Genomic DNA, 20,940 nt, shown 5'->3' with positions numbered 1-20,940 from the left:
ATACAAAGCTGTAGAAGCATGTATTATTGTGGGAGAAGTAGACGATGACTATAGGAAAATGAAAAAAAAGTCATTATCAGAAACTGAAACCAATACGAATACAGTCTATTGCAATTGCTTATTTTCTGAAATTTCTCAACAGAATTGTGAAGAATTAACGTATTCTTATCTCCACATTACACATTCACGTAGCGTATCTGTAACACTCTTGTACTGATCAAACCTACCAGTAGCAAAACTTGCACAGATCCTCTGAACCGCCTCGACACACTCCTTTAAACCGACCTGATGAAGACACAAACAATTAATCAGTATTTAAGAATGAGTCGTACTGGTGCTCTAAAAGTGGCCTTTTTATGCTATAAATCTCCTATAAATCGCAGCTTTCGATTCGCCTTCATTAAAACTGACCATAGGTACTTGCTCGACTCTGCGTAGCTTTTGCAACGTTACACATTAATATTTAATCGACGTGAGTCAACAAGAATACCATGAACACTGTATTCGAACATTACTGGAATGTTTACGCTATCAACCTACATTTGCAAAAGCTGCCAATCATTTCACCAGATAGAAATTCTGCCCAAATCATGAATTACTTTCATTTCAGTCAGTCAGCGACGACACTTCCCTCGTGCTCAGAACCCTCTCTGATGGCCAGTTGCTGTCCCTGACTATGCGATTAGCTCTAACAGCTGGAAATTCTTTTAGGCATATTCCGTACTCTAGCACCTTTATTAATTGTTAGAAGTGTGAAAGAGTTGCTTCAAAAAGGGCGTGTTTTGTTTGTGTTCAGGTAATAGATTTAGGTTTGTGGATGGAACGGGAGATGCGAACAGAAGGAAGGAGATATATTTGCTTCAGGCTAGGGACAAAAACTCTACCAAGAGTCATCCCATCAATTGCACAGTGAAATACAAAATTTATAAGTATGTTCATCACTAACGTGATACCAGATCGATATTAGCATAAAGAACGGAAAACGGCTACTACAGTTGCAATGGTCATAATGTAACACCGGTTTTGGGCGTAGGTCATCTTCAGGTTTCAGGTTTTAAAACATAAAATGAATTTTCGAAGAAAACATTACGCGTAGCATGGAATAAGCGTAGTAATAACAGATAACGTAAGTAGCCCTTTTGTTTGTGAATTGTTAAACATCGCTACGAATGAGGACCTCAGCAAGCTCAGTTGGTCACCAGTGTCTGGCAAACGAGGAATGCTGGATTCTCACATTGGCGGACGGTGCAGTGACGTCACTAGATCTTCTCGCTTCTACGTCTGAGGAAGACAGTGTTATGGAGCGCTACGCGAGATCTTTTACTGGTCGAGGGTAAAAGCTATTAATGTTTGATCATCGAGGTTCGTTAAAAGTTTTTGCCACCAGGAATTCCCAGTAATCATTTTCGAATCCTAATTCTCTTGAAGTGAGGGCGCGTGATACTGCTAATACCAACTGCTTCGTCGGTTGTAGACGTTACGTCCGTCGGGTGCCTTATGCCTTACGGCTACTAAACAGGAAGTGGCTATAACACACCATCGATGTTTACCCTTCTCTTTGTGTCTCATAACACATACACACTATATGGAAGCAACCACAACCATTAGATACGCATACGACAGAATTCTCACATTTCTCGAAGAAAAGGAACTTTCGCACTCGAATAAATCGTACCTGTCAATCCCTGAAAATACAGCTTCTTTACCAACCCTTGTAATTTTGCTGATGAGCTTGTGACCCCTTGCAGTAAATGTTATGAAGGAAAATATTTCGCCTCCGGCATTTTTTTTTTTTTCATCCTAACCCTCTATTCCTGAAATGTTGCTGTTGTTGTGGTCTTTAGTTGAAGACTGATTTGATGCACTTTTCTGCGGTTGTCTACTCTCCTCTGCGTAACCAGAGCAGTATACGACCGCTTGAAACCGATTAGTACCTTTGTGTCCCTCTGCCGGTTTGACTCCCACACCTTCCTGCAATACCAAATTAACTATTCTTTCATGACTCTCCATGTGTCTTATCGCACTATTCCTTCATCAAGTTGTGCCATAACGCCAGTTGTCTTCCTGACTCGATATGAACTCATATGAGATTTTCACTCTGCAGCGGAGTGTGCGCTGATATGAAACTTCCTGGCAGATAGAAACTGTGTGCCCGACCGAGACTCGAACTCGGGACCTTTGCCTTTCGCGGGCAAGTGCTCTACCATCTGAGCTACCGAAGCACGACTCAGGCCTGGTACTCACAGCTTTACTTCTGCCAGTATAGGTAGGAGACGAGATACTGGCAGAAGTAAAACTGTGAGTACCGGGCCTGAGTCGTGCTTCAGTAGCTCAGATGGTAGAGCACTTGCCCGCGAAAGGCAAAGGTCCCGAGTTCGAGTCTCGGTCGGGCACACAGTTTTAATCTGCCAGGAAGTTTCTTTATGAGTTACTCAATCTACTAATCTAAAACTTTCTTCTCTAACACCACATTCCTAATGCTTTTATCCTCTTCTTGTGTGTACTCTTTAGCATCCACTTTTCACTGCTGCACAGGTTACACTCCAGAATTTTCCAGAGAAGATTTTTGAACAAATTTGTACTACATGTTAATGTAACTCATGTTTTCAGAGACGCTTTTCTTGCTCTTGCCATTTTATATACTTTTCTCTTTCGATAGTTATTTATCTGTCCAAGCAGCGAAACCCAGACTACTTCCAGTGTCTCATTTTCTAAACTAACATCCTTAGTAGGGCCTAATTTAATTTGACTTTCGTTTGCTTCATGTTCGACTCATAATCTCGTTTCAGGACCAAATCCACTAGATTCAGTTAAATTCCCGTGTCCTATGCCGTCTCTGTAGGAAATACACATGTAATTACGACAAAATGTAAACGTAAGATCCAGCGGCCATTGTCACAGTAAAATTCTTCGTGGTGTATTGACTGCATTGTCAGTGTGTAAAACTTCCGACGTATCGGCCGCTATCGCAAATGGCCTCCCTTATGTTTTTTTTTTATTTTTGCAAGGAAAAAAGATAAAAAGACCAACGAGAGGAGGCACTTGCAGTAGTGGCCGAAATGTCGGAAGTTTTTCACACTGACAATGCAGTCTCACAGACTAATTTTACTGACTACGACAAAGTAAAGTTACTTACACTCAATCGCCTACGAGAAATGTGATTAATATTTGTAATATGTGTCTGTTTCTACATCTGTGCGTTAGCTGGAAGACTTTTATTGACTCTTTCTCATAATTGTAAGTAAGTATTCTGTCTGTTCAAAAATATACGGACATAAGTACGTAAGGTGTCCAATATTCGCCTTTATGGCGATTTCAATGAAGTATCTCAATGACTGCGAAGGAGGGACAGGCCATTCTTCCTAAAGTGCCGAAACCAGAGGAGGTAGTAATGTTGGACGCGGGAGCCCAGAGCAAAGTCGACGGTCTAACTTGTCCCGAAGTTCTTCCTCTGGTTTAAGGCCGGGAACCTGTTCGAGCTATTACATTTTAGGAATGTTATTGTCTACAGACCAATGTCTCACAAATGCCGCCTTACGACAGGGTGCACTGTAATGCCGACTCAATCAGTCATCGGCTCTGAACTTTTTCTGCACCGCACGCAGTACAGAAAGCTGCAAAATATGTTCATATCCTCCCCCAATTAATGTTTTCTTAAGTGCAATAAGGGGACGACACGCTAACAAGGAGCAACAACCCTATACCCTATACTTCACTATTAGCACTAAACATAAAGGCAGGTAACATTTGCCAGCTATTCGCCAAACCAAAGCTTTTCCATCGGATTACCAGAGAGAATAACGTGACTCATCACTCCAAATATCTCGTTTCCAGCCATTCACTGGACAGTGGCATCATTCTGTACATCACCTCAAGCGTCGCTTAGCACTGACTACATAAATGCATGGCTTACGAGGGAGTGCTCTACCACTGCACATTGTTTTTAACCCCCCACTAAGAGGCATTGTGTTAGCTGAACCTCTGAATTTCTGGTAACACTTTGATACTCATGAGTGATTCCTTCCGATGATTTCATACAGTTTCTTACAACAGCCCTCGGCCTGTCTGCCAGTAATTAGATCTACATGGTCTTGGTTTAGCAGTGGTTGTTAGTTCGCGTTTCGACTTGACAGTCACCAACAGCTGATTGGGACAAGACGTCAGAAAACATCCCTGTTCGATTTGTTACTCAGGTGACATCCAACGAATAGTCAACATTCAAAGTCACAAAGCTCTTCTAACCGACGCAAGCTGATGTTGTTGCTTCCTTACTACTGACAAAGCAATACTCCCCGCTTTCTTTTATACTGACGGCTCCTCATCTCGTGCCACCTAGTAGTCAATTCCCCATTACATAGCGGTGTCCAGACAGTTTTCGTCGGACAGATTATTAACTGGAATCACGAGAAATATTTTGACGCAGAATATTTCCGCGGTCGCATGCAGAGATCTGTGCAGCCAGTGGCGTCGGAAGCTGGTCGGCTATTGGACGCGCCGAAGTAATCAGCGTTAATTCGAGCGCGGCTCTGCGGCAGCGGCCCTATTAAAGGGGACGCGGGCCCACGGGAGCGCGCCCGGCCGGCCGGCTTGACCGCGGGAGGTCAGCGCCGGCGATAACTGCGGCGGCCGCCGCGCCGTGGCGCTGCGGTCGAGCCCGATGTGGCACGCGCCGTTCGCGCACCAGATGACAGACGGAAGCAAGTGACGCTTCGAAACACACATCCACGCACGCAAGTGCTCGCGCGCGCACACGCACACGCACGCACGCACACACACACACACACACACACACACACACACACACACACACTTCTCTTGGGGGAAAGCCGCAAGCGATCGAAGGATCGCAGGTCTCTAGAACAAAAAATGATGCGATGCTCCGAAAAAAGCACAGATCTTAATAAGTATAGTCCGACTAAAATTACTTGAAAGATGACAGATGAAGCATTGTAGCTAACTTCCTCCAATCAGATCACTCAGCGTCACGCCCAAACATTCCTCTTTGGCAAACTGCCACAACAGTTATTTCCTTGTCGTTCTTTTTTCCCTTCGAGGAAGATGCGGAAGCACCAAGAGTACCGTCCACATTTACAAGTGTCTTGTAGACAAGCAATCGTCGGCGACGACGATAACAACGGTAGGCCAAAATTTCACGGGTTTCAAAGGATTCCAAACCAGCCCTCCCTGCACTGTTACAGGCAACGAAAGCAACAGTTATCCATCCATTACCCAAACTCGAAGAAGATGAAGTTTTCATTAGAGAAAAATTAAACCTCGCACCACAAAACAATGTAGGTCCGTTTAAAAGAACAAATTGAGCAGTTTTACCTACTCCGCGTAGCATGTTCACATATAGGTATAGTACGGTAGGCCAAAATTTCACGGGTTTCAAAGGATTCCAAACCAGCCCTCCCTGCACTGTTACAGGCAACGAAAGCAACAGTTATCCATCCATTACCCAAACTCGAAGAAGATGAAGTTTTCATTAGAGAAAAATTAAACCTCGCACCACAAAACAATGTAGGTCCGTTTAAAAGAACAAATTGAGCAGTTTTACCTACTCCGCGTACTTCGTTCTTTTTTCCCTTCGAGGAAGATGCGGAAGCACCAAGAGTACCGTCCACATTTACAAGTGTCTTGTAGACAAGCAATCGTCGGCGACGACGATAACAACGTCTATTGAGCACACAGAGAGTTGCCCAGAGAGCATCCCAGGGTGCCCCAGAGAGCTACAACACCAAGAAGAATCGCTTCTCGGCTTTTGGCAAGATCAATGTGTAGTATTATGGCCCTTAAAAGGGCCTTTTGTTGAGAACTGCTTCAATGGTTATACACTGTACAGTCGCCCACAATGCGACAATCTTCCAAAGAAGGTGACCCACTGGCCTTAACCCATAAATGAAGATTGGAATCAGAGTTTATCTTAAGACGATTGCTTGTCTACAAGACACTTGTAAATGTGGACGGTACTCTTGGTGCTTCCGCATCTTCCTCGAAGGGAAAAAAGAACGAAGTACGCGGAGTAGGTAAAACTGCTCAATTTGTTCTTTTAAACGGACCTACATTGTTTTGTGGTGCGAGGTTTAATTTTTCTCTAATGAAAACTTCATCTTCTTCGAGTTTGGGTAATGGATGGATAACTGTTGCTTTCGTTGCCTGTAACAGTGCAGGGAGTATTATGGCCCTTAAAAGGGCCTTTTGTTGAGAACTGCTTCAATGGTTATACACTGTACAGTCGCCCACAATGCGACAATCTTCCAAAGAAGGTGACCCACTGGCCTTAACCCATAAATGAAGATTGGAATCAGAGTTTATCTTAAGACGTCTACGACAAGTCAAAGACAAACTCCCATGTGGCATAATGTAGGAACCCTCACCAGAGATAATAATCTCTGATATAGGTATAGTACGGTAGGCCAAAATTTCACGGGTTTCAAAGGATTCCAAACCAGCCCTCCCTGCACTGTTACAGGCAACGAAAGCAACAGTTATCCATCCATTACCCAAACTCGAAGAAGATGAAGTTTTCATTAGAGAAAAATTAAACCTCGCACCACAAAACAATGTAGGTCCGTTTAAAAGAACAAATTGAGCAGTTTTACCTACTCCGCGTACTTCGTTCTTTTTTCCCTTCGAGGAAGATGCGGAAGCACCAAGAGTACCGTCCACATTTACAAGTGTCTTGTAGACAAGCAATCGTCGGCGACGACGATAACAACGTCTACGAACCATTGTAAGAAGCAGTGCCTCAGTGGCTATTCACTCACACAAGAGTGAATGCGCTGGCAAGACAGTGTGCTCCTTATATAGCATCAGTCCTGGCGCACGCAGCGGATGTGGACGTCTGGGCGCCCAATGATAAGCGCCTTATCACCTGCAGTTGCGCAATCGGCAACTTGATTTTAGCCCGCCGCGAGCCTAGTAATACTAGTGCTCGCGGCTCCTCTCTCTCACACACTCCACAGCGCTCTCTCTCGCACGCTCAAGGTCACGCGCTCTACTGCTCAATTTGTTCTTTTAAACGGACCTACATTGTTTTGTGGTGCGAGGTTTAATTTTTCTCTAATGAAAACTTCATCTTCTTCGAGTTTGGGTAATGGATGGATAACTGTTGCTTTCGTTGCCTGTAACAGTGCAGGGAGGGCTGGTTTGGAATCCTTTGAAACCCGTGAAATTTTGGCCTACCGTACTATACCTCCTCTCTCTCACACACTCCACAGCGCTCTCTCTCGCACGCTCAAGGTCACGCGCTCTACTGTGGAGCCATCTATTGAGCACACAGAGAGTTGCCCAGAGAGCATCCCAGGGTGCCCCAGAGAGCTACAACACCAAGAAGAATCGCTTCTCGGCTTTTGGCAAGATCAATGTGTAGTATTATGGCCCTTAAAAGGGCCTCTTGTTGAGAACTGCTTCAATGGTTATACACTGTACAGTCGCCCACAATGCGACAATCTTCCAAAGAAGGTGACCCACTGGCCTTAACCCATAAATGAAGATTGGAATCAGAGTTTATCTTAAGACGATTGCTTGTCTACAAGACACTTGTAAATGTGGACGGTACTCTTGGTGCTCCCGCATCTTCCTCAAAGGGAAAAAAGAACGAAGTACGTGGAGTAGGTAAAACTGCTCAATTTGTTCTTTTAAACGGACCTACATTGTTTTGTGGTGCGAGGTTTAATTTTTCTCTAATGAAAACTTCATCTTCTTCGAGTTTGGGTAATGGATGGATAACTGTTGCTTTCGTTGCCTGTAACAGTGCAGGGAGTATTATGGCCCTTAAAAGGGCCTTTTGTTGAGAACTGCTTCAATGGTTATACACTGTACAGTCGCCCACAATGCGACAATCTTCCAAAGAAGGTGACCCACTGGCCTTAACCCATAAATGAAGATTGGAATCAGAGTTTATCTTAAGACGTCTACGACAAGTCAAAGACAAACTCCCATGTGGCATAATGTAGGAACCCTCACCAGAGATAATAATCTCTGATATAGGTATAGTACGGTAGGCCAAAATTTCACGGGTTTCAAAGGATTCCAAACCAGCCCTCCCTGCACTGTTACAGGCAACGAAAGCAACAGTTATCCATCCATTACCCAAACTCGAAGAAGATGAAGTTTTCATTAGAGAAAAATTAAACCTCACACCACAAAACAATGTAGGTCCGTTTAAAAGAACAAATTGAGCAGTTTTACCTACTCCGACGATTGCTTGTCTACAAGACACTTGTAAATGTGGACGGTACTCTTGGTGCTTCCGCATCTTCCTCGAAGGGAAAAAAGAACGAAGTACGCGGAGTAGGTAAAACTGCTCAATTTGTTCTTTTAAACGGACCTACATTGTTTTGTGGTGCGAGGTTTAATTTTTCTCTAATGAAAACTTCATCTTCTTCGAGTTTGGGTAATGGATGGATAACTGTTGCTTTCGTTGCCTGTAACAGTGCAGGGAGGGCTGGTTTGGAATCCTTTGAAACCCGTGAAATTTTGGCCTACCGTACTATACCTATATCAGAGATTATTATCTCTGGTGAGGGTTCCTACATTATGCCACATGGGAGTTTGTCTTTGACTTGTCGTAGACGTCTTAAGATAAACTCTGATTCCAATCTTCATTTATGGGTTAAGGCCAGTGGGTCACCTTCTTTGGAAGATTGTCGCATTGTGGGCGACTGTACAGTGTATAACCATTGAAGCAGTTCTCAACAAAAGGCCCTTTTAAGGGCCATAATACTACACATTGATCTTGCCAAAAGCCGAGAAGCGATTCTTCTTGGTGTTGTAGCTCTCTGGGGCACCCTGGGATGCTCTCTGGGCAACTCTCTGTGTCGCCGACGATTGCTTGTCTACAAGACACTTGTAAATGTGGACGGTACTCTTGGTGCTTCCGCATCTTCCTCGAAGGGAAAAAAGAACGAAGTACGCGGAGTAGGTAAAACTGCTCAATTTGTTCTTTTAAACGGACCTACATTGTTTTGTGGTGCGAGGTTTAATTTTTCTCTAATGAAAACTTCATCTTCTTCGAGTTTGGGTAATGGATGGATAACTGTTGCTTTCGTTGCCTGTAACAGTGCGTTTGGATCCCGAATCCTGAGTCTGACCCTTTTATTTCATATTTCAGTACACATGACAACCACACCAACAGGCAACCACAAGAAACAACCAAAACCAACACACACACGCACACACAACGACGCTAACGAAATACACATGTTCCATACACAGCATTAACCAAACACTATTGCACCCTTCCGCAGAATACGCAATTTCAGCGTCATTCATTCAGTTATAATCACAGAGATACGCTTACTTTAGATATGCTTTGTACGATTTGAAATGAAGCCGAAGTTTTGAAAGGTGTCAATTAATTGTTATGGGTGGGACACCAAAGTAAAAGTGCAACAGCATTTTGCTTTGCAGGGGTATAGCGTAGTGATTAGTGCATAAACCTAACATGTATAAGGTGGAGGTTAGAATCTAGTCCAAAACAGCGATTTTTTTATTTTTATAAATCTAATCTAAAAATTTTGATTATCGCTTTTATTCAGTTGTTTTAGATGTAATTATTTTCATTTCTAATAGTTTGCCGCATCATTTTCAGCATCGTGTTGAGTTCGTTCGTTATTTCCTGTTTTCTTCCTTCGTATCGGTGTTTTTTCGTCTGGAATCTGCTTGTGTCGCCTGTTATCTACAACCCAATGTCAACCAGGACTGCTCATCAGCTGGTAACTCGGCATCCCATACAGCCCGTGTGAGGATAGTTTCAGGTAACCATTCACAGAGAGAAACTGTAGTTTACTTTTAACGCTAAAACTGAAGTTTTTCTGCAGAAGGTGGCTATGCCACCAAAAATGTCATCAAAGTTTTCTGTCTTGAGTTGGCTTAAGCTCTGTGAGCAAAGAGATCGTGATTTTACTTCTGTCGCTGAATGTTGATCGCCGTTTTCTCCGATACATTGCAAGTCACGAGGCCGTTGTTAGGCTAGGACATGAGTTTAAATTTATGGCTTCAAAATCGGAAATGTGTCACAGTTCAGTCGCCGAGCGGTCTAAGGAGCTGTAGTCATGGACTGTGCGACTGGTCCCGGCGGAGGTTCGAGTCCTCCCTCCGGCATGGGTATGTGTGTTTGTTCTTAGGTAAATTTAGGTTAAGTAGTGTGTAAGTCCCATAAGATTTCACACACATTTGAACATTTTTTTCACAGTTCAGTCATTGGTCACTTAAAATCAGCTGTCAACAGAGAATCCCTCATGTACGCCATACCCCGTAATAGCTGTTTTCAACATGCTCAGCGTTACACATTAAAAGATTTTCTGAAGTGACCCGCCGTATTGGTGCGTTGCCAACGACCGAGCGGTAGCCGGCAGCAGATGTGGCAACACTGTAACGGCAAGTGACAGACGTCAACTATCAACTAATTTTTATCAGTTTACATATGGTTTTCCGCATCATTGATGTTCAGTTATGTTGAATCCTAGAATATATTCTGAGTTAAAACATAAATGTTTCTTCTTCTCCTTTTTCTTCCTCTTCGTTCCTCTTCATTGTGTAGGCTTACAGCCTGTTCTGTCTCCACTGTAGCTATCTGTTCTTCTGTCCTTCTGTCATACTACATACCTCTTTCTTATTGGTGCATAAATCACACTGCTTTAACTAATATATTCCCCCTTTCTCTTCACATATTGTTCCTATATTATGCATCCTTGCTCTAATCTTCCATTTATCTCTGAGGGTACATCCTTAAAAAAATAATTTCAGCCGATTGTATTCTTTATTTATCTTTCTTCGTTGCTGTCCTACATCGCTACAGTGTATAGGAATAAGGTTATCCATTACTTTGTAGAATTTTAAATTTTCTGCCCTTCCTTGTCTTGTCACTCATTGTTCTGTCCATTGTGCCACATATCACTCGAAATTTAGTTGCTTTGTAAGTGTCATCGTTTTCATAGCCAATATCGCACCATAAAATTGAAAGTCTTAACATCTGTTCTATTTATTGTTCACTCTAGCATTGTTTTAGAATGTGCTGAAACGTTCCCTATGGAAGCCATTACTTTAGCTTTTTACGATTTAGGCGATATACTGAAAACTGGAAGTAATTTTATGTCTTCTGGTAATTATTTCGTCTTGGGGAAAGAGCTGAATATTTGTGTGTATTTCCTGTTGATGTGTCTTGAACAGAATAACAATCTCCACGCCCGCCATTATGGTTGCTGATGAAATTGATGCCGAAACCCAAGACGCGCTTCTCGCCAATAACACGCTAAAACTCAATCAGCTGGGTGCAGCAGTCCTTGCCTCTGAAAATCAAGGGGCTAGCTACTACACTGACATCAATTAACAAAGTGTGATATTACGTTGTTAAAACAAAGTTTGGTAATTTGAGAATTTTTTTGTAGGAGGGGACTACTCGCAGAAATAAGACATCCTTTCTTGTAGACTGGATGGTACTGACATTACTGACTATCGAACCAGCATGTTGCAAAAGGCCGCGCGTGAAAATGTGAATTTTCAGGGAATGTCTATTGATCACGGGGATGACGGGTCAAGCATGTTAGATAGCCCATGGCCTAGAACATTTGTATAATTATTGGAAAAACGAGCACACTTTACACGGTCAAGACTTAGACATTAAAAACTTCTTGCAACCCAGGCAAGTTCGGCAAACCGATTGGTTTTTTCCGCTATAGGCGTGGACTATGGTGGATCTTACGTTATTTATAAAACAACCATTTGTTTAAAAACGGTTCTTGAGAAAACCCCGAAAAACCATGACTTTTGGGTACGAAAAATACTAATCTTGGGGATGGTCACTTCTATAAGTTCTATTCACGGCAGACTGCCGAAATTCTTACCATACGTTTTTAAGATAATATTCTTTGGGAACTTCGAAACTCTTTTTAGATATCGTTATCTGTTACCGAGATCCAAACGTTCAAAGTTGCCGTACACATGCAGGTAATGTCCGCATTGAGGCGTAAATGTAGTTTCAACTGACACGGTGAACACATAGCAAGAGTCGTAGGATCATCGCATGGGTTCTAATGTCACCAAACTCAGTTTTTATTCAAATTTTTTACCAATAAAATCTTATACCACGCTGTCTCTGTTTAATGGACTCTTCACAGCTGTTTTATAAATATGTCCAAATGTAGTGGAGCCATAGTGGCATCATAAAAAGACAAACACAAAATGACGTTGACACTGCGGGACCATTATACTAGGACATGTTTTTAAAACAGATCTGAAAATGGTAGTTGCTGACCGAAAACGGTAGACTGAGGCCTTAACATTTTGTGACCGTTGACGGAAATAAAGACATTTATTTTTCCCTTTCTGGATCACTGTTAGTTTCACGACCACATCACAGTTAGTGAGCACGAATATGTTCGCATGCCACAAATTTTGGTAATGAAGATACACTATGTGATGAAAAGTATCCGGACACCTCGTTGAAAATGACTTACAAGTTCGTGGCGCCCTCCATCGGTAATGCTTGAATTCAATATGGTGTTGGTCCACCCTTATCCGTGACGACAGCCTCCACTCCCGCAGGTATACGTTCAGTCAGGCGCTAGACGGTTTCTTGGGGAATGGCAGCGCATTCTTCACGGAGCGCTGCGCTGATGAGAGGCATAGATGTCGGTCGGTGAGACCTGGCGCGAAGTCGGCGTTCCAAAACATCCCGAAGGTGTTCTATAGGATTCAGGTCCGGAGCCTGTGCAGGCCAGTCCATTACAAGGATGTTATCTTCGGGTAACCACTCTGCCACAGGCCGTGCATTATGAAGAGGTACTCGATCGAGTAGAAACATGCAGTCGCCATCCCCGAATTACTCTTCAACAGTGGGAAGCAAGAAGGTGTTTAAAACATCAATGTAGGGCTGTGCTGTGGCAGTGCCACGCAGAACAGGAAGGGGTGCAAGCCCCCTCCATGAAAAACACCACCACACCATAACACCACCGCATCCGAATTTTAATGTTGGCACTACACACTCTAGCAGATGACGATCACCGGGCATTCGCCATACCCACACCCTGCCATCGGATCGCCACATTGTGTATCGTGATTCGTTACTCCTTACACCAAGCGAGGCGTCTTTTGGCATTTACCGGCGTGATGTGTGGCTTATGCGAAGCCACTCGACTATGAAATCCAGCCTAACTGTCATAGTACTTGCAATGGATTCCGATGCAATTTGTAATTCCTGTGTGATGGTCTGGATAGATGTCTGCCTATTACACATTACGACCCTCTTCAACTGTCGGCGGTCTCTGTCAGTCAACAGTCGAGGTCGGCCTGGGCGCTTTAGTGCTGGACTGTGTCTCTTCACGTTTCCACTTCACCATCTCATGGGAAACAGTGTACTTAGGGATGTTTAGGAGTGTGGAATTCTCGCGTACAGACGTATGACACAAGTGACACCTAGTCACCTGACCACGTTCGAAGTCCGTGAGTTTCGCGGACCGTCCACTCTGCTCTCTCACGATGTCTAATGACTACTGAGGTCGCTGATATGGAGTACCCGGCAGTAGGTGGCTGCACAATGCGCCTATTATGAAAAACGTATAGTTTTGGGGGTGTCCGGATACTTGTGATGACGTACTGTAGAGCGACGACCAAAGATACTGGTTCCCCACTTTTTTGTCAGTGTTTTAAAGAGGAACATATTCGCTTTTTTGTGCTGATTCATTTAGGACTTAGAAAAAATTGTTTAACAATGGCACGCACAGGCTGATACATTCGGTAACTGTTCAAAAACCCTAACTTCAAGAAAAGTGCTGTCTGCATATATTTATAAATCGAAAAACCGATATATGTCCTTATTTGTTCACAGTTCATTGTATTACTACAACTACATTTTTTCTTCTTCTTGAAGTCTTTGTGCCTGCTTTTTATTTTCGCACACGTTTATTTGTGAAGTGTGAATCCCTTCAATATTAATATTCTGATATTTTCTGTTTCAGGTATGTCCAAATGTGCCATCGCAGTTGCCCAAGGGGTCCTGTATTCTCCACTCTATGGTAATGACTTTATACTGGTGCTTACATTGTGTTCATCGCAAACTGATAGACAGAGAGTGGCTGAGTGATTATTCAGATTCTGTCTCACACATTTTAACATCTCGTCTGAAATGCATGTAAGTTACGTTTGCAAAGGTGTTTGCCCAATGTGTCTGCAGTTTCTATATGATAAATGAAACAGACAGAGCAATATTTCATGCCAACATTCTTCACTGAATGTTGCAGGTCTAGAAACAGCTTTCCACAAGATTTACTAGCATACTGTTGAAACTCTTGACTACAGTTTTTCTAAATCTAGCTGAACATGCGTGATACGTCTCCAGACAGCTAACGTCATCCACAGGTTTCAGATTACGAAACACAGGAATACGTAATTCTAGCAAAAGATACAACAAAATTGGAATATTCTTGGATGTTGAAGTTTTCCATAATTTTACTATGTATGTAACAAAATAACAGTGGAATCAACGAAACAAAAGTAATGCAAGACTGTTTCTGTACACGATGTACTTTCTAATTTATCAGCTATTTACATTTTCCACATAGGTGGCGAATTGGTGACAGTCACTTTACCCTTCTTCATCCTTTGGTTTACAAAAATAAATTTTAATGGTGTAAAACAAAGATGAATTCATGACATGATAATGGTGATGTGAATTTTTCTGCTCTTTGGGAATGATGATGACCGCTACTACTGCTAAATGTAGATGGAAGATTTGGAGGAGGGAAGATTAGTAAGGATGCTGTATGAACAAGAATGTGGTATGGATATGAGGAAAACAGACAGCTGGGAACTAGGACGAAAGTGGGATTTCAGTTACACGAGAAGAAAAAGGGCTTGGAGTCTCCATATCAAATAGGACAGGTTGATTCGATTACAATTAGTCGATATAGCTCTGGGAGTTCTCATTTTTGGGGAGAGTATGGTGGCTAATACTGCCCTTAGATTGGAGTGCTTGGAAATGAAAGGAAGATGGGAACCTCTCTTATAAACTGGAAGAAATTTACATTTCTCAGTGATTACGGACGTAGTGGGATGTTGGGACTCAAGTTTATAGGAAACATAGTACAAGCGGAAGTATTCGGTGTGGGAACTTCATAAGCTGGTGTGGGATACGTGTGAAAGAACATAGTCAGATGCACGAGGCAAAGAAGTGCCGAATTTCATTCAGGAATGTCGAGGAAGTAGCAAAAATTTGGGAGGAGCAGAGGTCCAATCCGTAATTTATCTGGTGAGAATAGGGCGCATGACAGTCTTGTACGACAAGATGATAATCGTGGCACCTATTTGCATTATTCAGCTGATTATTGGCCTTTTAAGTTCTAATCTATTAAGCGCTTTATTTTGGAATATTAGTGGGCAGGTGTTCTCCGTTTGTTTTTGCTATTTTTTTCCTAGCGTTAAGGAGGGTATGACGTCAAACGGGCCGACTTGGAGCAGGAGAGGCATCACAGGACATTTTAATTTCCACTGTCTAAACTTTTGCAAATAAATTCATAAAACTTTGTCAGCATGACCAGGAAGGATTCAGAATTTACACTCACAGCAGTGGAAGTTAGAAAACATAACAAAATAGTTTTTTTTACATGTGAAAATTCATTTTTTTCGCTTACTAATGGCAGCATTTGTTGCTATAGGTACACTCTTCTTCATAAGTAAGAGAGATTCTTCGATGAATTTTGCACAGCATACAAAACATACTCAAAGGTGTATGAAACTCTAGAATTTTTCAAATCTATTAAAAACTGTGGTACAAATTTAGGTAATTAACTATAAAATTTGTGTTTTTTCTAAACATGAAGTTTAAAATATAACAGCTCACTCTTTTTTCATCAGTTAAATAAATTCTAGAGTTTCATACACCTGTAAGTATGGTTGGTCTGCTGTGCAAAATTCGTCGAAGAATCTCTCTAACTTATGAAGAAAAGTGTACCTATAGCAACAAAAGCAGCCATTAGTAATTGAAAGAATGATGAAATTTGACACGTAAAAAAATTTATTTTGTTATGTTTTCGATCTTCCACTGCAATGAGTGTGAATCCTGAACCCTTCCTGGTGATGCTGACAAAGTTGTATGAATTTATTTGTAAAAGTATAGACAGTGGAAATTAAAATGTCCTGTGATGCCTGTCCTGCTCCAAGTCGGTCCGTTTGACGTCCTAACCCTCTTAATACGGGATATTTTAGTGTTGTTAAGCAATTGTGTCAGAGACAGAACGCATGGGTGGATTTTTCATTAATTATTGCGTGCCCACTTCACTTAAGTGATTCGGCCGGTAGAGCGTGAACGAATTCTTTTGTAAAGCGAAGGTTCGAAAATGCTCAACAACGATACAAAACTGGGTAAAGGCAGTACTTACTGGGTACGTGTTACCGGTATATCTTCCAGCGGTGACGTGCCAATACATCAACAACATATTTGCTGTTACTGAAGTGGAATCATATTTGGATGCTCGTAGTAAACGTGAACCAAACTTATTCCGAAATTAAATATCCAAGTAGGTGAGAACTGAGTATAGAATTACTCACGAAGGTGTTTCCGTAGAATCGGACAAATCCTCCAGTGTCCTGCGGTCTCGTCACGCTTCTTGAATTATGAATGCAGGTGAAATTCAGATATAGAGCTGACGTCATTCCGAATCCTGATGTTTAATTAAACGCCAACCTTGGATGAATTAAACGCATTTTTAGCGTATAATAATGGCGTGACTGAGTGGTAAACTACGGCTTGTTGTCTAAACAACAGAAGAGACAAATTTGGAAGCAGCTACAAAAAAGATAATTTTCTTCCAATTTGCTGGCGTCTCCTGTTGTGTCACACCCGTTGGTAGATGGGTTAGGTGGATGTCTCTTTGTATCCGCTATCCTGATCGAAAATTTGGTGTCACCCGATAGACTTTAAATTCAAAATCGTATCATCGAGTATGTCGTTGACGAAGAACTTACGCCAGGTTGTGAGTTGCCAGTATTAGTCAAAACTCAGCATAAATATTGAGAGGTAACAACCGTCGAGAAGGGATTGAAGCATACGAACTTGAATCGTAAAATGTTGGCACGAAGGGTAGCTCTTCACCACAACTTGGACTTCCGTCGACGGACGGGCTAGTTGCTTTCTTCTCAAATTTAAAGGAAATGCGTCGAGTAGGGATTGAAGCATACGAACTTGAATCGTAAAATGTTGGCACGAAGGGTAGCTCTTCACCACAACTTGGACTTCCGTCGACGGACGGGCTAGTTGCTTTCTTCTCAAATTTAAAGGAAATGCGTCGAGTAGGGATTGAAGCATATCAACTTGAATCGTAAAATGTTGGCACGAAGGGTAGATCTTCACCACAACTTGGACTTCCGTCGACGGACGGGCTAGTTGCTTTCTTCTCAAATTTAAAGGAAATGCGTATTGCAGGGGCATACTTTATCGTGAAAAGAGTTTGTACAGTACACAGTGTTTCAAAATGATTAATCCTCTTCCACAAGACTATAACTTCTTCATGAACGAAGATAGAAAGCTGGGCTGTGTATTAACTGAGGTATCTAAACCAAAATCCACCAGTAGATTCATGACGTTATTTATGTAAGGGGCAATGCAAAAGTGGCCGCCGTTTGATCTTTCAAGATGCAGAGCGCACCGTTACATGTAATCCACAGAAGTTAATTAGTTACTTACATCTTTCACAGATCATTGCAACAATTCTTCTATCAAAATGAAGTGGAACGCCTTACTTTACGGGAAATGTATACACAATTAAAGTTAAAATCAATTAGGGACTTTTTTTAAACGTACTCAAGGAATTACGCTAAAAAACAAATTTCCTTTTTTGACATTCTATGTTATCGGGAAAGTGATTATAAAGATTTTTGTTGCTGCTTTTTGAACTCCTCTTCAGTCACTGGCAGCTTTAACAATGGGTATTAAATGTCATTTTTTCCTTTAGTATTGTAGGTATGGACCTCACTGTTCTTTACGAATGTGATGGATTAATTATGACAAATTTCATTAGCGACTGTATGTAGTGAGAGGGCAAACAGTCGAAATGCCTAGCTCCGTGAAGAGATACCTACATGACACACGTGAGTTAACACCGCATATTATTCTTACTGTTCTCTTGTATGGTATCAATAGTTTCTTTCTAAGAATATTGTTCCATAAGACATTATTGAGGGTAAATAGAAAATATATCAGGAAGTTACTTCATTTCTGCCCAGAGTTTGGCAATTCCTCTCTTGATGCCAGACACGAATCGGCTATCCCTCACGTGTTTGTCTGGCGTGTTTTGCGGCAACGTTAGTGATTCGAACTATGCAACATTCATTTGCTATAAGCCTTCCGTAGGACTTCAGTGTAGAGGTTTGTCAATTCGTTGGGAGTGTAGCGATGGAAGATAACGAAGTCTTCTCAGATTTGCTGTACGAGATACATTTACGTTTCATTTAATTTTAAAGATGAACTGCTACGACGTCAGAATACAAGGAACGCAGCAGCCTCGTACCATATTCGAGCACAATAAAGGTTCCCCAACGCTTCATCTACATTTACATGAATATTCTGCAAAACACACTTAAGTGCCTGACAGGGGTTCATCGAATCACCGAAGCTTAACGGATTCCTTTTAGCACTCATGTGGATGACCTCACAGTTTTCGTTATTTAGGGTCAACTACCAATTTTTGCGCAATATAGGTATCTCTTCTAGATCGTGTTCCATCATTTTCCGAGATAAAATTTAAGGCCATTTTTTTTTAAAATGGAAAACAAGGGTCAGGCACTGAACTGTTTTCCCAGCTGTATGAGAACGGGAATTGCCCTGAAGAAAAATCAGATCTTTTGGAAGCTTCCTTCTCCCCTTCGCCGGCCGCGGTGGCCGAGTGGTTCTAGACGCTTAAGTCCGGAACCGCGCGACTGCTACGGTCGCAGGTTCAAATCCTGCCTCGGGCATGGATGTGTATGATGTCCTTAGGTTAGTTAGGTTTAAGTAGTTCTAAGTTCTAGGGGACTGATGACCTAAGATGTTAAGTCCTATAGTTCTCAGAGCCATTTGAACCCTCTCCCCTTCGTTTGGATTTAAGGTTTCAGATATCACTGTAGTTTATAATACCTCTCATTAATCACTGTTTGATCTTAAGTTTGTGATGAACTCTAATATCTTGTAATCATCAACTTCCCTCGAAGAGCTTTGCTTTACAACTTTTCTTGCTGCAGACGAAAATCTATGTTTCCACACCATTCTTTCTACCTTCCTTTGTGCATAGTAGTGATTGACACTTACTGTGCGACAGAAGAAAATCTCCTGTCTCTTCAGACCGTCTCAGATGTAATGTCGACACTTCCAAACTCTTTTGTTTGTGTTTTTCAGTTGACATGATACTCAATGAGTAGAAAATTTGTGATCATTTCGAGCTTAATCAACGATTGAAAATTCTGAACGAGTAACATTAAGACAGTAACATTAATATCTGGCATGACAATCATCAAAAATAATTCGCTCATCTCTCTCGTTGCCCCTATGCGTTTGTCAAGTTGATAACGTACCCGAATGCTCAGCATTTTAGACAAATACACGTCCACATTTAGAGCGACTTATTTATTGAGAGGGACAGCTTATCACTGCACTGCAGTTGCATTCTGCGAATAATGTCCGCAGGGTAAGTCCCTTCAGCACAAAGATAGGAATCACATCTTTCATTTCATTGTTGTGTCAGTGCGGACATTCTGCAAATCAAAAGAAAATGTATCTAGTAACATAACTGGCTACATTAATGTGTAATAGCATCTGTAATCCAGCCTCATGGAGGTATCACGCTTTATTAAGAGGGAGCTGACTAACTTCTTGATGGGATATTGATGTACACTACTGGCCATTAAAATTGCTACACCACGAAGATGACGTGCTACAGACGCAATATTTAACCGACAGGAAGAAGATGCTGTGATATGCAAATGATTACCTTTCAGAACATTCACACAAGGTTGGCGCCGGTGGCGATACCTACAACGTGCTGACATGAGGAAAGTTTACAACCGATTTCTCATACACAAACAGCAGTTGACCGGCTTTGCCTGGTGAAACGATTTTGTGATGCCTCGTGTAAGGAGGAGAAATACGTACCATCACGTTTCCGACTTTGATAAAGCTCGGATTGTATCCCAACGCAATTGAGGTTTATCGTCTCGCGACATTGCTGCTCGCGTTGGTCGAGATCCAATGACTGTCAGCAGAATATGGAATCGGTGGGTTCAGGAGGGTAATACGGAACGCCGTGATGGATCCCATTGACCTCGTATCACTAGCAGTCGAGATGACAGGCATCTTATCCGCATGGCTGTAACGGATCGTGCAGCCACGTCTCGATCCCTGAGTCAGCAGATGGGGACGTTTGCAAGACAACAAACATCTGCACGAACAGTTCGACGACGTTTGCAGCAGCAGGGACTATCAGCTCGGAGACCATGGCTGCGGTTACCCTTGACGCCGCATCAGGACAGGAGCGCCTGCGATGGTGTACTCAACTATGAAACAGTGTGCACGAATGGCAAAACGTCATTTTTTGGGATGAATCCAGGTTCTGTTTACAGCATCTTGATGGTCGCATCCGTGGTTGACGACATCGCTGTTAACGCACATTGTAAACGTGTATTCATCATCGCCATACTGGCGTATCACCCAGCATGATGGTATGGGTTGCCATTGGTACACGTCTCGGTCACCTCTTGTTCGCATTGACGGCACTTTGAACAGTGGACGTTACATTTCAGATGTGTTACGACCCGTGGCTCTACCCTTCATTCGATTCCTGCGAAACCCTACATTTTAGCAGGATAATGCATGTTACAGGTCCTGCACGGGCCTTTCTGAATAGAGAAAATGTTCGACTGCTGCCCTGGCCAGCACATTCTCCAGATCTCTCACCAATTGAAAACATCTGG

The sequence above is a fragment of the Schistocerca piceifrons genome, chromosome 2 (assembly GCF_021461385.2).
Source record: "Schistocerca piceifrons isolate TAMUIC-IGC-003096 chromosome 2, iqSchPice1.1, whole genome shotgun sequence".
In the NCBI taxonomy this organism is placed as follows: domain Eukaryota; kingdom Metazoa; phylum Arthropoda; class Insecta; order Orthoptera; family Acrididae; genus Schistocerca; species Schistocerca piceifrons.
Note: the sequence above shows the minus strand (reverse complement) of the source record.